Raw genomic sequence first — 23,103 nt, forward strand, 5'->3', positions numbered from 1 at the left:
TTAAAAAATACAGCTTGATATTAGGGAATATTTTAGTCTGAATTTTTCATCTTGTATGCTTTGTATACCAAGAGGGCCTTTTTATTGCATAGAGGTAACTTTTAGTTGATATTGGCTTCCAAGAAGTTTCTGCGTAGGGTTTTAAGATTGTATGTGTTTGCAATGAGATATTTTAACAGTTCAATAAATCAGAAGCAAATGTTTCCATTTGTGAATTAAATACAGAGAGAACTTTCTTGTTGCACACACTCAGTGTGAGTATATTTTCCTTGTTTTGGGATTTTTATCTGTCACTGAGTTTAGAATACTGTTAAAGCAACAGGCCACCTTAGTTTAATGGAGCTAATTTTCTTCTATCTAGTTCAAAAAGCTTATTGACAAAAGAAAACATTTGTGATTTTGTTGTATTTCATCAAGCATTTCAAAGAAAGCTATAAGAAATTATAGTATGTTAAGAACACCATTGTTTAAAAAAAGGAACATCCTCGTAAGTTTTTTTGTTGTTGTTAGTTTGAGACGGAGTCTTGCTCTGTCGCCCAGCTGGAGTGCAGTGGAGAGATCTCGGCTCACTGCAGGCTCCGCCTACCGGGTTCACACCATTCTCCTGCCTCAGCCTCCTGAGTAGCTGGGACTACAGGCGCCCGCCACCATGCCCGGCTAATTTTTTTGTATTTTTAATAGAGACGGGATTTCACCGTGTTAGCCAGGATGGTCTCGATCATCCTGACCTCGTGATCCACCTGCCTCGGCCTCCCAAAGTGCTGGAATTACAGGCATGAGCCACCGGGCCGGTCGAATTTTTTTTGTGGTATCTTAGATTACCAATAGCTACATAAAATGATCTAAAAAATTATTCTTTTTTTCCTTGGATGTACAGTATAACAAAATGGTAAATTATAACTCTTCAGTTATATAGTTGAAGGTAGAAGGTTGGTTTCATTGCAGTTTTCTGATGCTCTAATAATTAGTAGTGTAGTAGTATGGGAGGCATAAAATGTTAAAGTAACAGTATCTTCAATACATCCATTTTATACTGGAGAAGATTCAACCCTTCAACAAATATTTATTGCATGCTACATAGTTCAGGGCATAGTATAGGCCTATCTAAAAATCTGAAATTTGTCTGAAATTAGAAGCACATTTGAATTCAGTATGTTAAGAGTTTTAGGTTTGGCGGGGCACGGTGGCTCATGCCCATAATCCCAGCACTTTGGGAGGCCAAGGTGGAGATCACCTGAGGCCAGGAGTCCGAGACCAACCAGGCCAACATGGTGAAACCCTGTCTCTATTAAAAATAAAAAATTGGCCAGGCGTGGTGGCAGGTGCCTGTAATCCCAGCTACTCAGGAAGCTGAGGCAGGAGAATCGCTTGAACCCAGGAGGTGGAGGTAGAAGTGAGCCAAGATCACACCACTGTACTCCAGCCTGGGCGATAGAGGGAGACTCAGTCTCAAAAAAAAAAAGAGTTAAAGAGTTTTAGTTTCAACAACTCTATTCCTTTTGATTGATGAGATTTAATAAGATCTGTTGAACCTATGAGGTTTTCTCTACTTTTGTGATTGTCCCTGGAGTGGAAGAGGCATGGCAACAAGATAGTAAAAAGGAGTCTTCGCCTTGATAAAAGTTTGAGGTAGAGAAACTTGAACTTTTTTTTGTGGGAAAAAGTACCCTATTTCAGATTTTTTACATCTTATTAAGTGACTAATTTTTTGAAAGCGTGATTTATTTCTGGTACTTCTACAAAGACAGTGATTTAGAAAGCTAACATTTGTTAGCCTCAAAATTAGTCTTCCATTTTACATTTTAAAAATACTTTAGTGTTGTGCTCTTTTTGAACATTTCGTGTTCACATTTCTGGCTACAGTGTACTCTAAAGGGAATGTGGTTTTATAAGGATTATCTTGGCAGGGATATGGAAGAGAATTAAGATTGTCATCCTTATTCTGGGGCTTGGACAGTATGTTCTTGCTTTGTAGAACTGTGATAATACAAATGCAGTTCTAAGTTGCTATTAGTTGTAATACACTATAACAATTTTTTGCTTCTTAACCTCATTATTTCTGTTTCAAGTCATTGTTCCTTGATTCTCTTTGCACCTTTCTGTGCCTTAATTTCCTCATTTATGAAATGAGGATAATTCATTGACATTTATATATAAATATGAATACATTTAAATGCTTAGAACAATGCTCAGTATATAATGAATGCTCAAATATTAGCTGTTGTTGTTAATATTACACCTTATTTTTAAACACTTTAGGTTTTAAGTTTATTTTAAGGCAAGTGCATGCATTTTAGCTCAATCTGGATGTATATCACTTGGTAGAATTCAGCCAGTAGGGATTTTTATGTTAAATGTTTCTCAATCGCCTGCATGACCAAGAAAAAAGCTCTAGAATTGTTAGTAGTTTATCTCCTCTGAGGAGTCTTAGTTAGGTATTTGCTCTTTCTAGTCATTAAAGCAACAGTTCTACGAGTGGGTTCCTTGGATCTCTTGGAAGTCATAAATAGTAGCAAGGGCTCTGTGACTGCTGTGACATATTTAAAATGTTAGATGTATGTTGTATATGTGCATTCTTTTCTATAGGATGGTACCAGAGCTTTCATTGGCATCTCAGAGGAATCTGTGGCCCAGAAAAGCTACAGAACCACTACCCTAGTTTTAACCTTGGTTAGTCATGAACCTGCCAAAGTATAAGTGACTAAGCCATTTTATAGGGAGTAAGCTGTTGATTTTACATTGAAATATAAATGAGGTAGGCATTATCTGGAATATTTCTACATTTTCTATCAAGCATAGGACTGTACCTGCTTTTCTGGGCTCTTCGTTTCTTTTTATTAGTGCACAGGTCTATAAAATGTAGAGTTTGTAAGGAAACTTGAAACCACATTTTAGTTCAGTGTGTCAGGAGTTTTAGTTTTAATAACTTTACTCCTATTAATGTGATTTTGCTGGTTTTTGAGAGGCCTCCTTTGAGCCCATTTTCCTAATGATCGAATTTGGCACATTTGGGTATCTTTTAGGGAGAGGGAATTAGAGGAGACTAATGATTAAGTTATACAGTGTTTTCTCATTAATTAAAATAATCTGCATGTCATCAACATTTTATGAACTCAATTTATTTCTAATTCGGTGTTCCTGTCTGAGAGAATATATTTTATTTTTATGGGCTATTTTGGGTTACCCTTTCTTCCACTTCTGCTTTCCTCTATGAAATTCAAAATGATCTATTAATATTTTTCTGTTATTTTCATGGAGCTCGCTTATCCATTACCCTTATCTCTGTGGAAATACCTCATGTGTTTGGCCTTATATTTCCCCGCCTTGGGTCTTCAGTTTAGTATTTGTATTTACTATTTATTGGTAACTATAGATCATTTCTATTTTTTCTGCCTTTGGCATCCTCTTTGGCATTCCTACTTTTATTCAAAGTTAGATTTTCTTCTTTTTTTTTTAGAGGCAGTGTCTCACTGTGTTGCCCAGGCTGAACTTCTGGGCCCAAGTGATCCTCCCACCTCAGCCTCCTGAGTAGCTGGGACTACAGGCATGCACCACCATGTCTGGCTCTTAGATATTATTATTTATAACTGCCAATTCTAGACAAAAATGTTCATTCATCTGTTCAATAGATATTTTTGGTGCTAAGCCCTGTGCTAGAATAAGATTAGCCTCCTGTGCACTGAGGCAACTGGTAAGTGAATAAATGCTACAAATGCTCTAATGGAGTTATGTACAAAGAGGAAAAAAGCATGTGTACTTTGCCTGAGGGAACTGGCTTCAGAAGTGGAGATAATATTTGAGCTGGACCTGGAAGTATATGAATAGGATGAAAGATAGTAAGGATAAATTCATTTTTCTAGCCTTCAAGGATCCAGTTCTTCACTTGGCATTCTTTTATCTGTCATCCTCTGTCATAGCTATCTAAAAATTCATTAAATAAAAATTCGTTAAAGCAAAAAACTTAGTTGTGGATGTCATAGTCTAGGTTAGAGATGAAAAAAGTTTGAATTGGTGCAATGGGAGTGGAAAATATAGAACGTACTCAAGGGATAATAGAGGTAATTTTTTAAAAATCTTTTTTGCCATCAGGTAAGTCGACCAGAATTAGAGGTTATTTTGACAGCTTTTGGTGATGAATCGGCTATAAGGAAATTGGAGGATTGAGAAGCCTAGAATGGTTTCCAGGCTTTTTTTGGCCTGAGCATCTGGAGGGATAGTGAAACCATTACTGAGTTAGAAAATATTGAAAGAAATGGGCAGGCTTAGAGCTGATAATGCAGTGACTTTTTTGCTTTCATTTTTCATTATCTTTGATGCCTTTGTAGCAGTTCATTAATTCAATAAATTAATGTTTGTGCCTGGTTTTTTCAGACCCCCTTTTAGGCTTGGGATACTTTAGCAAGCAAAGGCTCAGCCCTTGTGGTGCTTACATTTTACTAAGAGGAGATAACAATAAACATAAGTAAATTATATTGCTGGCTAGAAGTTGATAAATTTTCTAGGAATAAAGTGAGAAGTAGGCTCAGGAGTATCAGGTTGGTGGTGGGACCTCATTGAGAAGGTGAAATTTGAACAGTCTTGAAGGAGGCAAAAGGGGTAGCCATGTGGAGTGAGTTAGCCAGCTAGGAGTTTTTAAGGCAGACAGAGAACAGTAATGACTAAATGCTCCAAGTTGGGAACAAGACTGGCATGTTCATGGAGTGGCCAAGAGGTCAGTGTGGATAAAGCAGATGAGCAAGGGGGAAGAGTAGTGGGCTAATTAGGCTAGGGAAGAAGGGTGGGTGTTGGCGGTGGCAGATCATGAAAAGATTTCTAAACTATGAAAAGTATTTTGGATTTTACTTTTAGTGAAGTGGGAAGTCACTGGAGAGTTTTAAGCAGAATAGTGATATAATTTGATTTACATCTTAAAGACTTGCTCTGACTGGTAGGTTGAGAAGAGACCATGGAGTCGGGGCAGGGCTGGAACCAGGAGGCTGTTATAGTAATGCAGGGGGGACATGACAGAAGCTTGGATTAGAGTGGTAGCAGTGACAGAGATCTACTCGCTCACCTGATATCCAGCTTTATATCTTTAGTTGTCTTAACAGACAGTCCACTTGGATTCTTTTTTTGGTGGGGGGAGATGGGTCTCATCCTGTCACCCAGGCTGCAGTGCAGTGGCACAATCTCAGCTCACTGCAACCTCTGCCTCCTGGGCTCAGGCAGTCCTCCCACCTCAGCCTCCCGAGTAGCTGGAACTACAGTCGCATGCCACCATGCCTGGCTAGTTTTTTATTTTTTTGGTATTTTTTTTGTAGAGACAGGGTTTCGCCATGTTGCCCAGGCTGGTCTCGAACTCCTGCGTGCAAAGCTGTCCACCTGCCTTGGCCTCCCAAAGTGCTGGGATTATAGGCATGAGCCACTGTGCCCAGTCTGCCACTTGGATTTATTACCTGAAACCAGGAGATAGAAAATCAAATTCATTTATCCATTTCCTTATTCTCTATATATCCGTGTTTCTGCCAGTGATACATTATTCTTCTATTGCCTTGGCCATCATAATTCTTAGCCTCCTCTTATTCTCCTATTTGGTCGTTTTGTCGTTTCTGTAGTAGGAATCACATATACACATTTCTGGATACCACTTGATATGGTTTGTCTCTGTCCCCACCCAAATCTCATCTTGAATTTTAGCTCCCATAATTCCCACGTGTTGTGAGAGGGACCTGGTGGGAGATAATTGAATCGTGGAGGCAGCTTCCCCCATACTGTTCTTGTGGTAGTGAATAAGCCTCGTGAGATCTGATGGGTTGATAAGGGGTTTCCCCTTTCCCTTGGCTCTCATTCTGTCTTGTCTGCCGCCATGTAAGACATGCCTTTTGCCTTCTGCCACAATTGTGAGGCCTCCCCAGCCGTGTGGAACTGAGTCTGTTAAACCTCTTTTTCTTTATAAATTACCCAGTCTTGGGTATGTCATTATCAGCAGTGTGAAAACAGACTAATACATCACTTAATCCAAAGCAATCCTCTGAAAACTCCACCCATCATCCCCAGCCCTTTTCCAGCCCCATCTGCGGAAATCTCTCACCTTTACCATACCTTCCTGCACAGGGACCTCTGTTTTTCCCCTTCTTTTTCCTCTGTCAGGGATTTGTCTTCTATAGTCATAATCAGCCTTCCCTTTCTGATCCAGCCTTTGTTGATTCTTCCTTCATTTAGACTTGTATGGTAGTAGGTTAGCTCGTTTTGTCCTGTTATTAAACCTTGTGGGCAGAGGACTGTATCTCATGTTTATCTCCATGGTGCCTAGTATAGCATTGAGCACATCTGTGGCTTGGGATTGAGCACCGAGTGATGGGTTCATTAAAGCAAACATGTTGAAATCATTTATTTCCTCCTAAGAATTACTAGTACTCTAATGGTACTTTTTAGAATGGTTTTCAAGTGGGATAGCTTGTTTTAGTTACTCAAGAGATGGCTAGTCTCCCTTCAGATATTCTTGATTCAAAGTGGTTTTCTTAAGACACTTGAGGTTCAGAATCGAATGTTAAATCCCTTTGTTCCTCACTTTATTTTTTGCTCATTATATTTTGGCACAGATGATTTTTTAAACTTTCTCTTGGCTAATCAGATTAGCTCAGTACCATATTCTGTGACACTTGGTTAGCCACTCTACATATTGTCATGGACATATTCCCCAGATAAAGTAGCAGCTGAGTTCACTGATGGTACGTATTTACTTTCAAACTTGAATTTGGTAACATGTACCAATTACACATATGACTAAGAACATACTAGTTTGTATTTGAAGAAGAATGTATAGCAATGGTAATGCTCTTTGAAGATGCTAAATTACCAGTCTTTTGAAAACTTGACTGAAATTGTAGAATTTATCATCTGTCCTGTATGGTACTGTCCTGCAAGTATAGTAAATGAAAAATAAAGGTAAGTGTTTTTTTTTCTTTCTTTTTTTTGAGACTTAGTCTCACTATGTCGCCAAGGCTGGAGCGCAGTGGCGCGATCTCAGCTCACTGCAACCTCCGCCTCCCAGGTTCAAGTGATTCTCCTGCCTCAGCCTCCCGAGTAGCAGAATACTCCAAGTAGCAGAATACACCTGAGGTCAGGAGTTCAAGATCAGCCTGGCCAACATGACTAAAAATACAAAAAATTACAGACTACAGACATGCGCCACCACGCCTGGCTGATTTTTTGTATTTTTAGTAGAGACGGGGTTTTGCCATGTTGCCTAGGCTGTTCTCAAACTCCTGCCCTCAGGTAATCTGCCCGCCTCAGCCTCCCAAGTTCTGGGATTACAAGCGTTGGCCACCATGCCTGGCCATGTTTTCATTTTTAAGTTGGATTGTTGGGTGCTTATGGGAAACATTAATTTGATGCATTTCCCTTATTTTGGGGGGAGTATCATATCAGGTATATGATTTTGAGAGGTTTGAATTAAGCCTTCTTTATATGTGTGCTTATAAGCATTCAAAGTACTTTTTCATTGAACTTTTTTTCTTGTTACTGGTTTAAAACATGAATTACACTCTGTTTCCTGAATTGTCACCAGGTGCATATGCAGTGGGACTTTCTGAGGCTTTATTTACCTTATCTATCATAATTTAATTATTGTTATCACTTTAATGGAGCATTTCTTAAACTTTTTGGTCTCAGGGCTCCTTTATACATTATGTGCTAACATTTTTATTTAAAAATCGATTTTCCAAAAAAATAGGGGGATGAGTGCCATTTTGCAGGCATCATTAATGTCTGGCTTAAGACAAGCTGGATTTTCATCTCTACTTCCGTATTTAATCTATAAAGATCTGCTGTTTTGGTTGAAGTATCTGAAGAAAATCTACCTCTTATAAATACATAGTTGGAAAAGGGAGGAGTAATTAGTAGCATTTTCAGATAGTTGTGGACATTCTTCTTTTGCTACTGCACTAAAACTCTGCAAGTGGTGGTTTCTTAAAGGTCACTTGCAGTATAGAATCTGAAACTCTATTAGCAAACCTTTTCTACTCTTACATTAAATTCACAGGTCTGTCTTGTATTTGGAATGAATCTCTTAGCCAGACATGATTTTGTAGCATCATACATCCATCATCTGGAGACTATTGGTTCCCTGAATTATGTAGTTCTTTTGAATGTTGACACGTTTCATTATGGAATATCAAAAATTTACATTCATTAGCATCACTACTGATTTTATCAGAAAAGTCTTTAAATATAGGGGAGCTGTTAAGTTTATGGTGGTAGGTACAAGTTCTTCAGACTTTAATTTTCACTTAAAAAGTTGAATTTTATTAATGACAACAAATCCTGTCAGCTGTTTTTTTTTTTTTTTTTAAGGATGGGCTTTTTTCATTGATTTTTGAAAAAATATCTTTCAGATACCCAGATCTGAATAATTATGCTTTGTCCGTCAGTCATTCTTTCAAGTAACAATGATCTTCCACAACAAAAGTAGCTAGCTCAGCACTCAACTCAAACAGTTGCAACTGTGCTTTTCTTTGAGGCAATCATCTTACGTTAGTGTCCAGCAGAAGTATTTCATGTGCATTTGCCATTTGGTGTCACAGGATGTTAAGGGATGCGTACTCAAGGGTTGAAATTTGATAAAAACAGTTTTTACTGTTCATCAAGGACATTGTGAAGTGAAACAGACTTTTTAAAAAATTGCAAGTGCTAGGTGGTGAAGAATACAGTGGTACAGTTTTGGTACCATTTGGCCTCAATTTGTGGTGGTACCAGTAGCCTTACCCACCGTTGCTTTTGCACTATCGGCAAGTATCAACACAGTGAAAAAGGTAATTAAATATTTTAAGAAAATATTTTGACCTTGTGGACACCCAAATGATCTTGAGGACCCCTAGGGATTTATAGACCATACTTTGAAGAATGCTAATTTAGTGTGTTGTAGTGTGAAAAGATTGCAAGCTCCATTTTAAAATACCTGGTGAAGTGTTGATCACTTTTTATTGGGATGGCCTACGTAATGGAGACACTCCTCCCCCCAGTGCTTCTTAGGGGAACCTCATCCGTATCATTGAATTGCATGCCTGTTTCAGTGTTTATTGTTTGTTTTAAGAATACAGGGGCCGGGCACCGTGGCTCAGGCCTATAATCCCAGCACGTTGGGAGGCCGAGGTGGGCGGATCACCTGAGGTCAGGAGTTCAAGACCAGCCTGGCCAACATGATGAAACGCCATCCCTACCAAAAATACAAAAAATTAGCTGAGTGTGGTGGTGAGCACCTGTAATCCCACCTATTCGGGAGGCTGAAGCAGGAGAATCACTTGAACCCAGAAGGCAGAGGTTGCAGTGAGCCGAGATCACGCCATTGCACTCCAGCCTGGGCAACAAGAGCGAAACTCTGTCTCAAAAAGAAAAAAGAAAAAAATGAATGCAGTACATATTTTTTTAACCAGATTTGAACCACTTTTAAAATATTTCTTTTAGGTATGTATTTATTACACTTCTGTTGGTGGATAACCTGTCTTTGTATTTACTATCTTATTTAATTCTCCTCACAACTCCACGAGGGAGGGACTTTTAAAAAATCTTCATTTTGCAGATGATATGACAGAAGCTCTAAGAGATTGTGTGACTAGCCCCTATTTCCTGATATTTAGAAATATATTGTTAAAACAGTCTCTTTAAGTAGGTAATAGAAATCCTGCTAGGTCTGCCTGGATAGATGCTCTGTGGTGACTCTAGCTTGCCTCTTTTCATCACTGCATTTCACAGGGCAGCCATCTTCAAGTCCCATTCACTTTGGCAGCTAGTGGTTCTTTCTCACTCCCCTAGTAAAGGCCCTACAGAAGGAGTAAGTGAGCTGTGTTTTTTGCTTACTCCTTTGACTAACAGCCTTGCCGTTGAACATTTGGAATTATACCAGCTTCTGACAATCTTATACTTGTGAGGAGGAACAAACAGAAACAAAAATATATGAGTTTAGTGTTTATTTCCTGAACTGCCACCAAGGTTGTGGCTGACTGCAGAGATTTAGTTTTGTATTTTACTGCCAACTGCCTGAGCCAGGTCTGCTCTGTGAAAAGTTAAACCTAATAGCAGAAAATGTTCCTTTATTTAGTGGCTAGAAAGAGATTTGTAAAAACAATGTTTGTACTCTTCATATTCAGGTATTCATTCATAAATATGTGGTAGCTTTAATAATCTGAGGATGGGATGAGGAGGATTAAAAGAAACCTCAGTGTAGGATAATATTAAGGTTTGGAATCACAAACTTATTAAAACTGATGATTTATTCTCCAGTTTTTTAATTATGAAATATTTCAAACCTACAGAAAAGTATAGTGAATAGTTTAACCTATGCCTAACAGCTATATTTCATAAGTGTTGACATTTGCCATATTTCTTTAAAGCTTGAAAACATTTTAGATTTCTCCGCGTCCCCCGCCCCCACCCCCTAACCCTTACCTCACTTGCTAGAGGTAACTGTTGTCCTGGAGTTGGTGTGTATTATTGTGACTCATTATGACTAGTCTGCAATTCTCAAAACAAAATCTTTATAGTTTAACTGGTGGAAACCAACCAAGTTCCTTGGAGATGTGTTAGGCAATGTGCTCCAAATTTCTAGCAATTGTGGAAGTCCAGTGTTTAGCTTGAGTAGAGATTTTTTAGTGTAGGTTATATCTTGACAAGCCTTTTTTCTTCTATTTCTATAGTACATTAATTAAATTTTTTTCTGGAATTTTAACCTAAATTAGATGATCAAAAGTAATTATCAGTGAGAAACTTAAAAATTCAGTCCCATGGTTTCTAGTGAAATACCGAATGATCAGTAGAGTATAAGGATAAAAGATGTTTAAATTGTTTTGGCCTTGCCACCCTTGTGTTATTTTGGTAATATAGTTTCTCTTCTTCTTCATCTGTATTGTAATAATCACACTGACAGTGTTTTTGTTGTTGTATTTGAGACAAGGTCTCACTGTGTTGCCCAGGTTGGAGTGCAGTGGCGCCATCTTGGCTTACTGCAACCTCTGCCTCCTGGGTTCAGGTGATTCTCATTCCTCAGCCTCCCGAGTAGCTGTAGTTGGGGTTACAGGCATGTGCCACCATGCCCGGCTAATTTTTGTATTTTTGGTAGAGGTTTTACTGTGTTGTCCAGGCTGGTCTCCTGGCCTTAAGTGATCTGCCCGCCTAGGCCTCCCAAAGTGCTGGGATTACAAGAGTGAGCCACTGCGCCCGGCCACTGACAGTGCTTTGAATATGAAATAGTATTTAGAGTATTCTTTCTCAGAAGACTTGATCTCTAATTTATGCAAGGAATATTGACACATTTTTTTCTTCAGTTTTATTTATTGCTATGAATGTATTAATGTGACCTAAACTTTTAGTTCCAGTGTTCATGAATTCCACCTAAATTTTATGGTCTCAAATTTATTGAAGTTTGGATCGTGATTCTACTAAATAAACATCTTTATTTAGGATCTCTGTTTTCTGTATATCTTTGTTTTTTTGTTTTTTTTTCTATTCAGAGTTTTTTTTTTATGTACTTTAAGTTCTAGGGTACATGTGCACAACGTGCAGGTTTGTTACATATGTATACATGTGCCATGTTGGTGTGCTGCACCCATTAACTCGTCATTTACATTAGGTATATCTCCTAATGCTATCCCTCCCCCCGAGTTTTGTATATCTTTGTTATGATTTTTATGGAGAATGTCAGAAAGCATCATCAAGTTTTTACTTTTATTGTATGTCGTATTTGCCTATTCCTAAAATTTTGTGATACTCAGCTTTGATCAAACCTGTCCATTTCATATTTGATAAAACAATTGGGAAGAACTTAGGAAATTCTTGTCATATCTGGAGAAAATGACAGGCTATACAAACATATTTCTCTTTCTTCCTTTTGATTTTCTGTAGCTTCCAGTTTATAAAGTTGATTCTTTGTTTTGATTCATTGTATACTTAAGATCTTAGGAAGAACTTGGTTTCTTTGTAAAACCAAACCTTAGTAAAATCAATTAAAATGTAAATTACTTCAGTGTGGGCAACATGGTGATTCCCCATCTCTACTAAAAATAAAAAAAATTAGCCAGGCATGGTGGCGCGCACTTGCAGCACCAGCTGTTCTGGAGGCTGAGGCAGGAGAATTGCTTGAACCCAGGAGGCAGAGGTTGCAGTGAGCCGAGATAGCGCCACTGCACTCCAGCCTGGGCTACAGAGTGAGACTCTGTCTCAAAAAAAAAAAAAAAAAAAAAGTAAATTACTTAGTCCAGGTATTAAAACTAAGGAATTGAAACAATTGTAATTTTAAAATATTTTAATTTAAAAAATTTCATTTGCCTTTTTCAAATAACATTATTGCCACTATTTTTAAAAACCTCATTCAAGGTTATAGTAGCATGATTTTTTCTCTAGTTCTTTGAGCATAAGGGTACCATTATCAAAATTTAAAATGTAAAAAATGCCATGTAACTGATTTTTCTCTCTGCAGTATAGCATTACATTATAAAAACAGAGACAGGTTATTTGGTTGCCTTTGTATTTTTATCACTTAGAAATGTAGTCTGTTGAGGGCCGGGTGTGGTGGCTCACGCCTGTAATCTCAGGACTTTGGGTGGGCAGATCACTTAAGGCCAGGAGTATGAGATCAGCCTGGCCAACCTGACGAAACCCCGTCTCTACTGAAAATACAAAAATTAGCCAAGTGTGGTGGTCCGCATCTGTAATCCCAGCTACTCAGCGCACATCTGTAATTCCAGCCAGGAGTTCAAGACCAGCCCGGCCAACTTGGTGAAACCCCGTCTCTACTAAAAATACAAAAATTAGTCCAGCGTGGTGGCAGATGCCTGTAATCTCAGCTACTTGGGAGGCTGAGGCATGAGAATCACTTGAACCCGGGAAGTGGAGGTTGCAGTGAGCCGGGATTATGCTACTGCGCTCCAGCCTGGGCAACAGAGTGAGACAGAGTCTCAAAAAAAAAAGAGAAAGGTAGTCTGCTGATAGGGTGATAGCACTAGTATAGTAATTCCCTTGGAACAAAGAAGAAAAGAAGGTAAGACTTTAAAACTGACTTATTTCTTTAAAAAGCAATAAAACATGTCGATTTACTGAAGGTTTTCAAGTAAAGAAGTAGCAGCCCTGGTGGCCAGGTAGCGGCTCATGCCTGTAACCCCAGCACTTTGGGAGGCCAGGGTGAGTGGACTGCTTGAACCCAGAAGTTAGAGACCATCCTGGACAAAAGAGTGAAACGCTATCTCTACAAAAGATAGCTGGGTATGGTGGCGTGCACCTGTAGTCTCAGCTATTTTGGAGACTCAGGTGGGAGGATCACCTGTGCCTGGGATGTTGAGGCTACAGTGAGCTGTGATTGTGCCACTGCACTCCAGTGTCAGTGACAGAGTGAGACCCTGTCTGAAAAAAAAAAATTGTAGTTCCTTCTCCCTCAGCATTACTAGTGCCACTTTTGGGGTACCCAGTGCTGGTAAAAAGGCTATACAACAAAAAGTTGCATCACAGCAGAATAGGAAGGGTTACCAAAAAATGGATTAGAGACCTACACTTGAACTGTGTTCTTGATTACATTGGCTCTGATACAAAGTGCCTAGAACCATTTTACATTCTCATAACTATTTGTTTTGGAAGAATTGAAGGAAGTTTTAATTATGGCATATAGATACACAATGTTTACATCTTTATTAAGCAATGATTTTGTTACGCTATAGCTACTTTATTAAGCAGACAGATACAGGTAACCTATTGAGCACTTATTTTGTTTGCTATGGTGAGCACTTACACAGTGTGGATGCAGAATCAATTTGTGAGGTACTAGGCAACATTAAGAAATAAAGAGAAATAGAATGGAAAAAATATAGATAGATATCTATATATTGATATATATGTGGAATAGAATGGAAAAAAATGGAGAAATAGAATGGAAAATATATATTTATATATAATATATATCCATTATCCATTAGATATAGATCTAAAATATATATATATATATATTTTTTTTTTTTTTTTTTTTTTTCTTTGAGACAGAGTCTTGCTCTATCGCCCAGGCTGGAGTACCGTAGCACAATCTCAGCTCACTGCAACCCCCACCTCCTGTGTTCAAGTGATTCTCCTGCCTCAGCCTCCTGAGTAACTGGGATTACAGGCGTGCACCACCATGCCTGGCTAATTTTTGTATTTTTAGTAGAGACAGGGTTTCGCTTTGTTGGCCAGGCTGGTCTGGAACTCCTGGCCTCAGGTGATTTGCCCACCTCGGCCTCCCAAACTGCTGGAATTACAGGCGTGAGCCACCATGCCTGGCCATAGTCTTGGTAAATTTTATCTCCTAAGGCTCTATAAGGCTATATATCACTTGATAAAGTCAAAATATATCAAAGTGATACATCAAAGTGACATGTAGTTTCTTCACTTATTATTGAACTCAATTCCTTTGTAAATTGTCTGTTTGGTTTGCCCTGAAGAAACAAAAATTATGTCTGTCTAATCATTATTTGCAAATTATCAATATTATTTTTAACCTCCACTTTCTAGATGTATATTTATATGTTATCTAATGCAGTGGGCATCTTCTGGCAGCATCTGGAAACATTTTTGGTTGTCACAGTGGGTACATGCTGCCGACTCTAGTGATCAGGTACACTGCTAAACATCCTGCAATGCACAGTACAGCCCACAACAAAGAATCATCCAGCCCAAAATGTCAGTAGTGCTGGGGTAGAGAAACCTTGGTCCAGTATAGGTGAAGCTATTTTTGTGGACACGCTATTTTAGTGTTTTGTTTTATATAAAAATAAAAAGAAGAAATTTAGATTACTCTTGAAGTTTTATCTTTACTGATTTTTAAAAAAATTTATTCTTGGCTGGGCACGGTGGCTCAGGTCTATAATCCTGGTACTTTGGGAGACCGGCCGAGGTGGGCAGATCACCTGAGCTCAGAAGTTTGAAACCAGCCTGGGCAACACGGTGAAACTCCATCTCTACAACAATACAAAAGTAAGCGTGGTGTGCTGGTGTGTTCCTGTAGTCCTGGCTGCTCGGGATTGCTGAAGTGGGAGGATCTCTTGAGCCAGGGAGGTTGAGGCTGCAGTGAGCTGTAGTCACACCACTACACTCCAGCATGGGCAACAGAAGACCCTGATTAAAAAAAAAAAAAATCTTAAGCACTCTATTTTTTCACTAGCTGTTTGTCAGATTACTTCTTTAAAACAATTTGGGATTATCACAAAAGCAATTTTTATTCTATAGCAGCCCTGACTGAAGAAAATTCTAAGAGCAATACATACGGTTGTTTTAAACATGACTTTAAACAATACATATGGTTGTTTTACTGCTCTTTTAAAAATTCTTACATTTGGAAAGATATCTTCTCTTCTACCTCACCCATTTTAATTAAAGCTTAATTTAATTCTTTAAGTTCAAATTTAAAGATTCATATACAGCAAAGAGAAAAATGAAGTATAAAATTGAAGTGTGACTGATTTCTCAGCTGTATATTAGTAGAGAAGATTTACTTGTAGGATTTTTCATCATAAAAGCTTACCAGGAAAGAAAATAAACTTTTCTTTCCACTGCCGCCCCCACTGCCCCCGCTTTTAACCTTTTCATTCTGGAAAATTTCAAAACATATGCAAAAGTAGAGAAATAGTACAGTGAACTTCCATATACCTATCATTCATCTTCCTGTGAAGATGGCAAATAGTCATTCTTGTTTCAGCTATATCCCAGTCACTGCCTTTGTGTACCTCACAGGATTATATTAAAGAAAACCTCAGAGAACATATCATTCCATCCTTAAATTCTTCAGTACGTTCTTTTTTTTTTTTTTTTTTGAGACGGAGTTTCAATCTTCTCACCCAGGCTGGAGTGCAGTGGTGTGATTTCGGCCCACTGCAACCTCTGCCTCCCGGGTTCAAGCGATTCTCCTGTCTCAGCCTCCCAAGTAGCTGGGATTACAGGCGCCTGCCCCTACGCCTGGTTAATTTTTGCGTTTTTAGTAGAGATGGGGTTTCACCATGTTGGCCAGGCTTGTCTCCAACTCCTGACCTCAGGTGATCTGCCAGCGTCAGCCTCCCAAAGTGCTGGGATTACAGGCGTGAGCCAAAGAATGTACTGAAATACTGCACCCAGCTATTTCAGTACATTCTTCATACAAATTCCTTTTTAGAAAAATACATAACCATAAGATCATTATGATACCTAAAAAAATTAACAATTCCAAAATATCATGGTAGATCTAGTCACTGGGAACTATGTGATGCTTAAATTCCAGTGTTTTCTGATATTTTTTCCCTTTTAAATACATTCTGTTTTCTGGTTTATGGTCCAACTCTATCAGAAGTCACCATGGATTGCAGTTATATAGGTTATAGCATCCCCTGGAGAAGATATAATTCGTCAAGTCATTCATATTACTATGAAGACATGATGCAGTCTTTCTACAGAACCGTTTGAGGGATTTGGCTGATAAGGAAATGACAGAATAGAAAATTATTTCTAGAATAGTACTGAGGTACTGATGTCAAACTGGAGCCAGTGTTAGGGAAAGTGCGAATGCTGTGTTCACTGAGCATCATATGGATTGTTTTCAGATTGCATCAAGTTAAAGTTAACAAGCAGATAAGTTTAGAAAGAAAATCTTGTCCATCCGCTATGACCAGACTCTAGGGAATAGGCGGCTTTAAAATAAAAGTTAAAGTAAAATAGAAGTAGGTGGTATGAGAATTCATATGATGAATGGAATAAAAAATGTTATTTAACGTAATAGAGTGAATATGAATAGGGACTATATTGGTATATCCCAGTAGGGACATAATATACAACTTGTATACAAGCCTCAATTTAGAGTATGAATTTCTTACCTGGAATATTGATCAATAATTGAGAAACCAAATTTGTCTTGAGTTTAAAATCTCTTGAAAGTTAGGTCTGTTTATATATCTTTAATACAAAAATGACTAATTAAACATGCTTAAGTTCTGAAAGAAAACCTTATTCTTGTATGTTCCTACCAGCTATTAGACAGCTGTGGCCTGCCCAGAAGCAAAACTCTGGTAGTGGCCAGCACACTTTGAAAGACTGCTCTGTTTAAAAAGAAATTCAGTTGAAGTCTTTTTTTTTTTTTCCTAAAGAACTTCATGTGTGTGTATCAGCCCACAAATTCTTGCTTATGCAGACTGTATCATTAGCTATTTGAAAATAATAAAAGGTAAAAAGCCCTACAGACACATACTATACATACTATTATACTGTTTTTTTGTTGTTGTTGTTTTGTTTTTTAAAGATGGAGTCTCGCTCTGTTGCCCAGGCTGGAGTGCAGTGTTGCAGTCTCGGCTCACTGCAACCTCCGCCTCCCTGCCTCAGCCTCACAAGTAACTGTTACTACAGGCGCCTGCCACCACGCCCAGCTAATTTCACCCAGTTATTTTTTTATTTTTATTTTTATTTTTTGAGATAGAGTCTTGCTGTGTCACCAGGCTGGAGTGCAGTGGTGCGATCTCAGCTCACTGCAACCTCCACCTCCCAGGTTCAAGCGATTCTCCTGCCTTAGCCTCCCAAGTAGCTGGGACTACAGGTGTGCACCACCACGCCCAGCTAATTTTTTTGTATTTTTAGTAGAGACGGGGTTCTACCATGTTGGCCAGGATGGTCTTGATCTCTTGACATCGTGATCTGCCTGCCTGGGCCTCCCAAAAGTGCTGGGATTACAGGCGTGAGCCACCGTGCCAGGCCCCCCAGCTGATTTTTGTGTTTTAAGTAGCGATAGGCTTTCACCATGTTGGCCAGGCTGGTTTCAAACTCCTCACCTCAAGTGATCCTCCCACCTCAGGCCTCCCAAACCTCCCAAAGTGCTGGAATTACAGGCATGAGCCACCAGACCCAGCCTCACTTTTTTCCCCCACTCTAAAAGAACCTTGCTTGAGAATATTTTATGGTTGAAAGTTGTGGCATTTTCTGTTGATAGAGGGAAAAAAAGTACACCACCCAGTGTTGTTTACAGCTTCAGTTTCTTTTATATAACCATGCAGAACTTAATGACTATGATGATTTGACACATTTTTTTCCTTACTGTATAATGTGTTATGTGTCATACTTAGACTTTTCTTGAGAGAAAGATCTGTACCGTTTAGCAAAGAAAAAAGTCTGGTTTAGAGCACTTCTCAACCCCTTTTCTGCTGCTTCTAGGTGAAGGTTGATGTGTCTTTACATTCACAAGTTTGGGACAGACTCCTATAGATTAGGGGCTGTGGCATAGATGCCCCAGGTGCTGTCAGTGTTCACCCATAGCCTCTCAAGGCCTTGCCATTACTGTGCACACTAGCCAACTTCTACAACTGGGCACCTTTGTCTGCCTAAGAGCTTTTCTTGCTGCCAACTACTCTGGCTGCCTGGAGGGCAGGCCAGAAATGCCAGGATATTAACACTTACTTTGGGAGTGGCGTTCAGCCAATATCTGCCAGGAGTTGTTAGTGGATAAACACCCAGCTCCTTTAATCCTCAGGTAGGGTGACTAAGGCACATATTAAGCAACAGTTGTCCTTAGTAGTATCCGGCTGGTACTGGTTTTCTACACTAATCATTTTATAGGCTCGTTTCTTCTTCCTCTCTCTTTTTTCCAACCCTTAGTGTTTTCTGACAAATAAACTACCTGAACTTTATTTATTTTTTTGAGACAGGGTTTCACTCTGTCACCCAGGCTGTAGTGCAGTGCCCGATCTCAGCTCATGGCACCCCCCACCTCTGGGGCTCTAGTGATTTCCCCACCTCAGCCTCCTGAGTAGCTGGAGCTGCAAGTGTGTGCCACCACACCTGGCTGTCTGGCTTCCTTCCTTCCTTCCTTCCCTCTTTCCTTCCCTCCTTCCCTCTTTCCTTCCCTCTTTCCCTCTTTCCTTCCCTCCTTCCCTCCTACCTTCTCTCCTTCCTTCTCTCCCTCCCTCCTTCCCCCCTTCCCTCCCTCCCTCCTTCCTTCCCTCCTACCCTCCTACCTTCCCTCCTTCCTTCTCTCCCTCCCTCCTTCCCCCTTCCCTCCCTCCCTCCTTCCTTCCTTCCTTCCCTCCCTCCCTCCTTCCTTCCCTCCCTCCCTCCCTCCTTCCTTCCTTCCCTCCTTCCCTCCTTCCCTCCCTCCTTCCCTCCTTCCTTCTTTCCCTCTTTCCCTCCTTCCCTCCTTCCTCCCTCCTTCCCTCTTTCCCTCCTTCCCTCCTTGCTTGGTTTCGCCATGTTGCCCAGGCTGGGATTTCTCCATGTTGGCCAGGTTGGTTTCAAACTCCTGACCTCAAGTGATCCGATTGCCTTGGCCTCCCAAAGTGCTGGGATTACAGGCGTGAGCCACCGTGCCCGTCCCCCCTCCAAATTCATAGGTTGAAGCCCTAACCCGAGGTACCTCAGAATGTGACTGTATTTGGAGATAAGACCTTTAAAGAGGTGATGAAGTTAAAAAGAGGCAGTGGCAATTGACTCGTGTCCTTATAAGAAAAGGAAATTTGGACACTCAGGAGAGAATGGGGGTGCACATGCACAGAGGAATGACCATGTGAGGAGGCAGCAAGTGAGTGGCCATCTCCAAGCCCAGGAGCTGAGCCTTAGAAGAAACCGAAGTTGTAGGCACCTCAGTCTTGGACTTCAGCCCCCAGTACTATGAGAAAATACCTTCCTGTTGCTTAAGCCACCCAGTCTGTGGAAATTTGTTATGGCAGCCCTAGCAAACTAATGCAGTGTGATTTAATTTTTTGAACTAAGAAGTCTAGTTGAGGATTTTTAGAAAAATTGATTTTCTTCTTGTGTTTTGCTTTTTTGTTACTAAAATTTTAATTGAAACATAACCTACATTTAAGAAAACAGCACAAATCATAAGTTTATACTGTTGATTTCTCACAAAGTGAACACATCCCTGTAACCACCACCCAGCTAACAAAAGAACATTGTCAGCTATGCTTCGATTTTTGAATTCATGGATCCAGTATCAAATTTTCTAGACTAATTTTTTTACATATCTTCAGTAACTTATTCCCTTTTAAATGTAGATTACTATTTTTTAACCTTCAAGCATAAGTTTTACATGGACACAACCAGCATTGTTTAGAAATGTTGCAATATTAGAAATATTAAGCTTCTTAAGAACTAGGTTTTTAACACAAACCAACCAGAGAGTTATAGTTCCAACGTTTATTTTATTTTATTTTATTTTATTTTTAATAAGAGACTGGTTATTTATTTATTTATATATTTATTTAGAGACAAGGTCTTGCTCTGTCACCCAGGCTGGACTGCAGTGCTACGATCTCAGTTCACTGCAACCTCTAACTTCTGGGCTCAAGCGATCTTCCCACCCCATCCTCCCAAATAGCTGGGACTACAGGCATATACCACCACACCCAGCTAATTTTTTAAAAAGTTTTTTGTAGAGACAGGGTCTCATTTTCTTGGCCAGGCTGGTCTCAAACTCGCCTGCCTTGGCCTGCCAAAGTGTTGGGATTATAGGTGTGAGCCACTGTGCCCAGCTGAAACTGGTTATCTTTGTAAGACACATAGTCTGGTAAATTTATCATTACATGGGCTCCAATTAATTTTTCTTTCTCCCACTTAACATCTTTTAAAATTTTTTTCTGACAAGGCTTAGAAGCAAATAAAAGCTTTTGTGGAAAGTGTCAGTTGAGTCAGTGATGCAGGTAATTTATTTGAATTACTTTTCATGAGTTTTACAGTCTTGAAATCATCTCCAACAAATGACTTTTTTTTTCAGCTAGTGAGGTACTCTGTACACAGAATATTTTCCCCTTGAAACTGTCTTTCTGAGTAAATTATATTCTAATGGAAAGGTTCTGTGGCTTTGAAGTAGTTGTTCCTGAAAGCTGGAGAATATAGAGAATCTGCATACAAGAAAGACTAGGGGGCTGCAGTCAGAGAAAGGATCGGAGGTGGTATCTGAGACAACCATCATGAGATCAGAAGAATGGTTCCTGGAGGAACTGGAGAAGTCTAGATGCAAGAGAAGGGTTGGAATGAAAAGGATGTGGCTTCCAGCTGACTGAGGGGGATTGTAATGAAAGCCCAGTGAAGGTAGTAGCAGTGTGGTCTGTCGTACTGGGAGGGTAGCAGAGAGAGTGGAGGAAGATCATGGTGGTCAGTCAGAATGGTAACAGACAGTTGGCTCAGGCAGCAGCAGAAATTAAATAGGCAGCAATTTAGTAGAGAGAAAGCAATGTTGCTTGCATGAGGTGACATAGCCGTGAAAATGCTAGTGTCTAGAACCCTTTTTTTTTTTTTTTTTTTTTGAGACAGAGTCTTGCTCTGTCACCCAGGCTGTAGTGCAGTAACTTGATCTTGGCTCACTGCAACCTCCGCCTCCCAGGTTCAAGCGATTCTCCTGCCTCAACCTCCTGAGTAGCTGGGACTACAGGTGCATGCCACCAGGCCTGGCTAACTTTTCTATTTTTTAGTAGAGATGGAATTTTGCCATGTCGGCCAGGCTGGTCTTGAACTGGTGATCCGCCCACCTTGGCCTCCCAAAGTGCTGGGATTACAGTCATGAGCTGCAGCACCCGGCCTTAAACCATATCTTGACTTTAATTCAACTTTAAAAGAAACAGGTTTAAGTAATTTGAGGGTTCTGCATGGTGTTGCCAAGCATTCTGATACCATTTTGTACCTTTGCAATCAGTAAGAAGGATCCCTATTGAGACACTTTAGAGTTTTCTTTCTGTCTGAAGTTAGGAGAGAAGTAAACCTAATATTATTTAGTGGTATTTTAAATGAAAAGGAGTATTTACATTATATTGCCTTTTAAAAAATTACAGCTTTATTGAGATGAAAATTCCCATACCATACAATTCACCCATTTAAAGTATACAAGTGAATGGTTTTAGTACATCCATCACCACAGGTTTAGATTTTCATCACCTCAAAAGAAACCCACACCTATTTGTAGTCACCTGTTACGCTCACCCCAACCTCCCACACCATAGGCAACCTCCCACGCCATAGTCTACTTTCTGGTTCTATAGATTTATCCATTCTGGACAGTTTATATAAATAGAATCCTAAAATACTTGGTCTTTTGTGACTTTTTTTTTTACTTAGCATGATGTTTCCAGGGCTCATTCATGTTGTAGCATGTATCAGTACTTAATTCTGCTTCATTGCTAGACAGTATTCCATCGTCTGAATATTTCATGGTTTATCCATTCATCAGTTGATGGACGTTTAGATTGTTTCCGTTTTTTTTGGCTATTGTGAATGATGCTGCTATGAATATTTGTATACAAGTTTTTGTGGGAACTTAAGTTTTTATTTCTCTTGTATATATACCTAGGAGTGGAATGTAGTGTGTGAGGTTTCCAATTTCACCACATCCCCACCAACACTTGTTATTGTCTGTCCCTTTGATTATAGCCAACCTAGTGGGTGGGTGTGCAGTGGCATTTCATTGTGATTTTCATTTGCGTTTCCCCGTGGTTTTGACTTGTATTTCTCTGATAGCTGATGATTGATGTTGAATATCTTTTCATGTGCTTGTTAGCCATTTGTATATCTCATTTGGACAAATACCTATTCCAGACTCTTTGCCTATTGTTAAACTGGGTTGTTTATCTTTTTATTATTGAGTTGTAAGAGTTCAATATATATATACACAAATCCCTTATTCAGATATATGATTTGCAAATATTTTCTCCCACTCTGTAGGTTGTCTTTTTCACTTTTCTGATGGTATTCGTTGGAGTACAGAACTTTTAATTTTGATATAATCTAATGTCTCTTTTTTATTTTTATCATCTTAGCTCTTTGATTTAGGTTCTGATCCATTTTGAGTTAATTTTGTATATGGTACGAAATAGGAAGCCAACTTTATTCTTTTCCATGCAGCTATCCAGTTTTTCCAGCACTGTTTGTTGAAAAGGCTATTTTTCCCCCCATTGAATTCTCTTGGCACCTTTGTTGAAAATTAGTTGATCAGGAGTTGTTTATGGACTCTCAGTTCTATTCCATTACTCAATGTATCTATCCTCATGCCAGTACCACACAGTCTTGATTGATGACTGTAGCTTTGTAGTAAGTTTTGAAATTGGGAAGCAGGAACCCTCCAACCCTCCACCTTTCTTTTTTTTCATGATTGTTGATTGTTGACCTATTCTGAGT

At 39.4% G+C, this 23,103-nt stretch overlaps 1 protein-coding gene across 3 annotated transcripts in view; it reads left to right on the forward strand.

Annotated features, from left to right (window-relative positions):
- Positions 1–23,103, forward strand: part of GTF2F2 (general transcription factor IIF subunit 2) — a 239,318-nt gene that overhangs the window by 105,017 nt on the left and 111,198 nt on the right. The window lies entirely within an intron of this gene.

This window comes from Pongo pygmaeus, chromosome 14, assembly GCF_028885625.2.
Source record: "Pongo pygmaeus isolate AG05252 chromosome 14, NHGRI_mPonPyg2-v2.0_pri, whole genome shotgun sequence".
In the NCBI taxonomy this organism is placed as follows: Eukaryota; Metazoa; Chordata; class Mammalia; order Primates; family Hominidae; genus Pongo; species Pongo pygmaeus.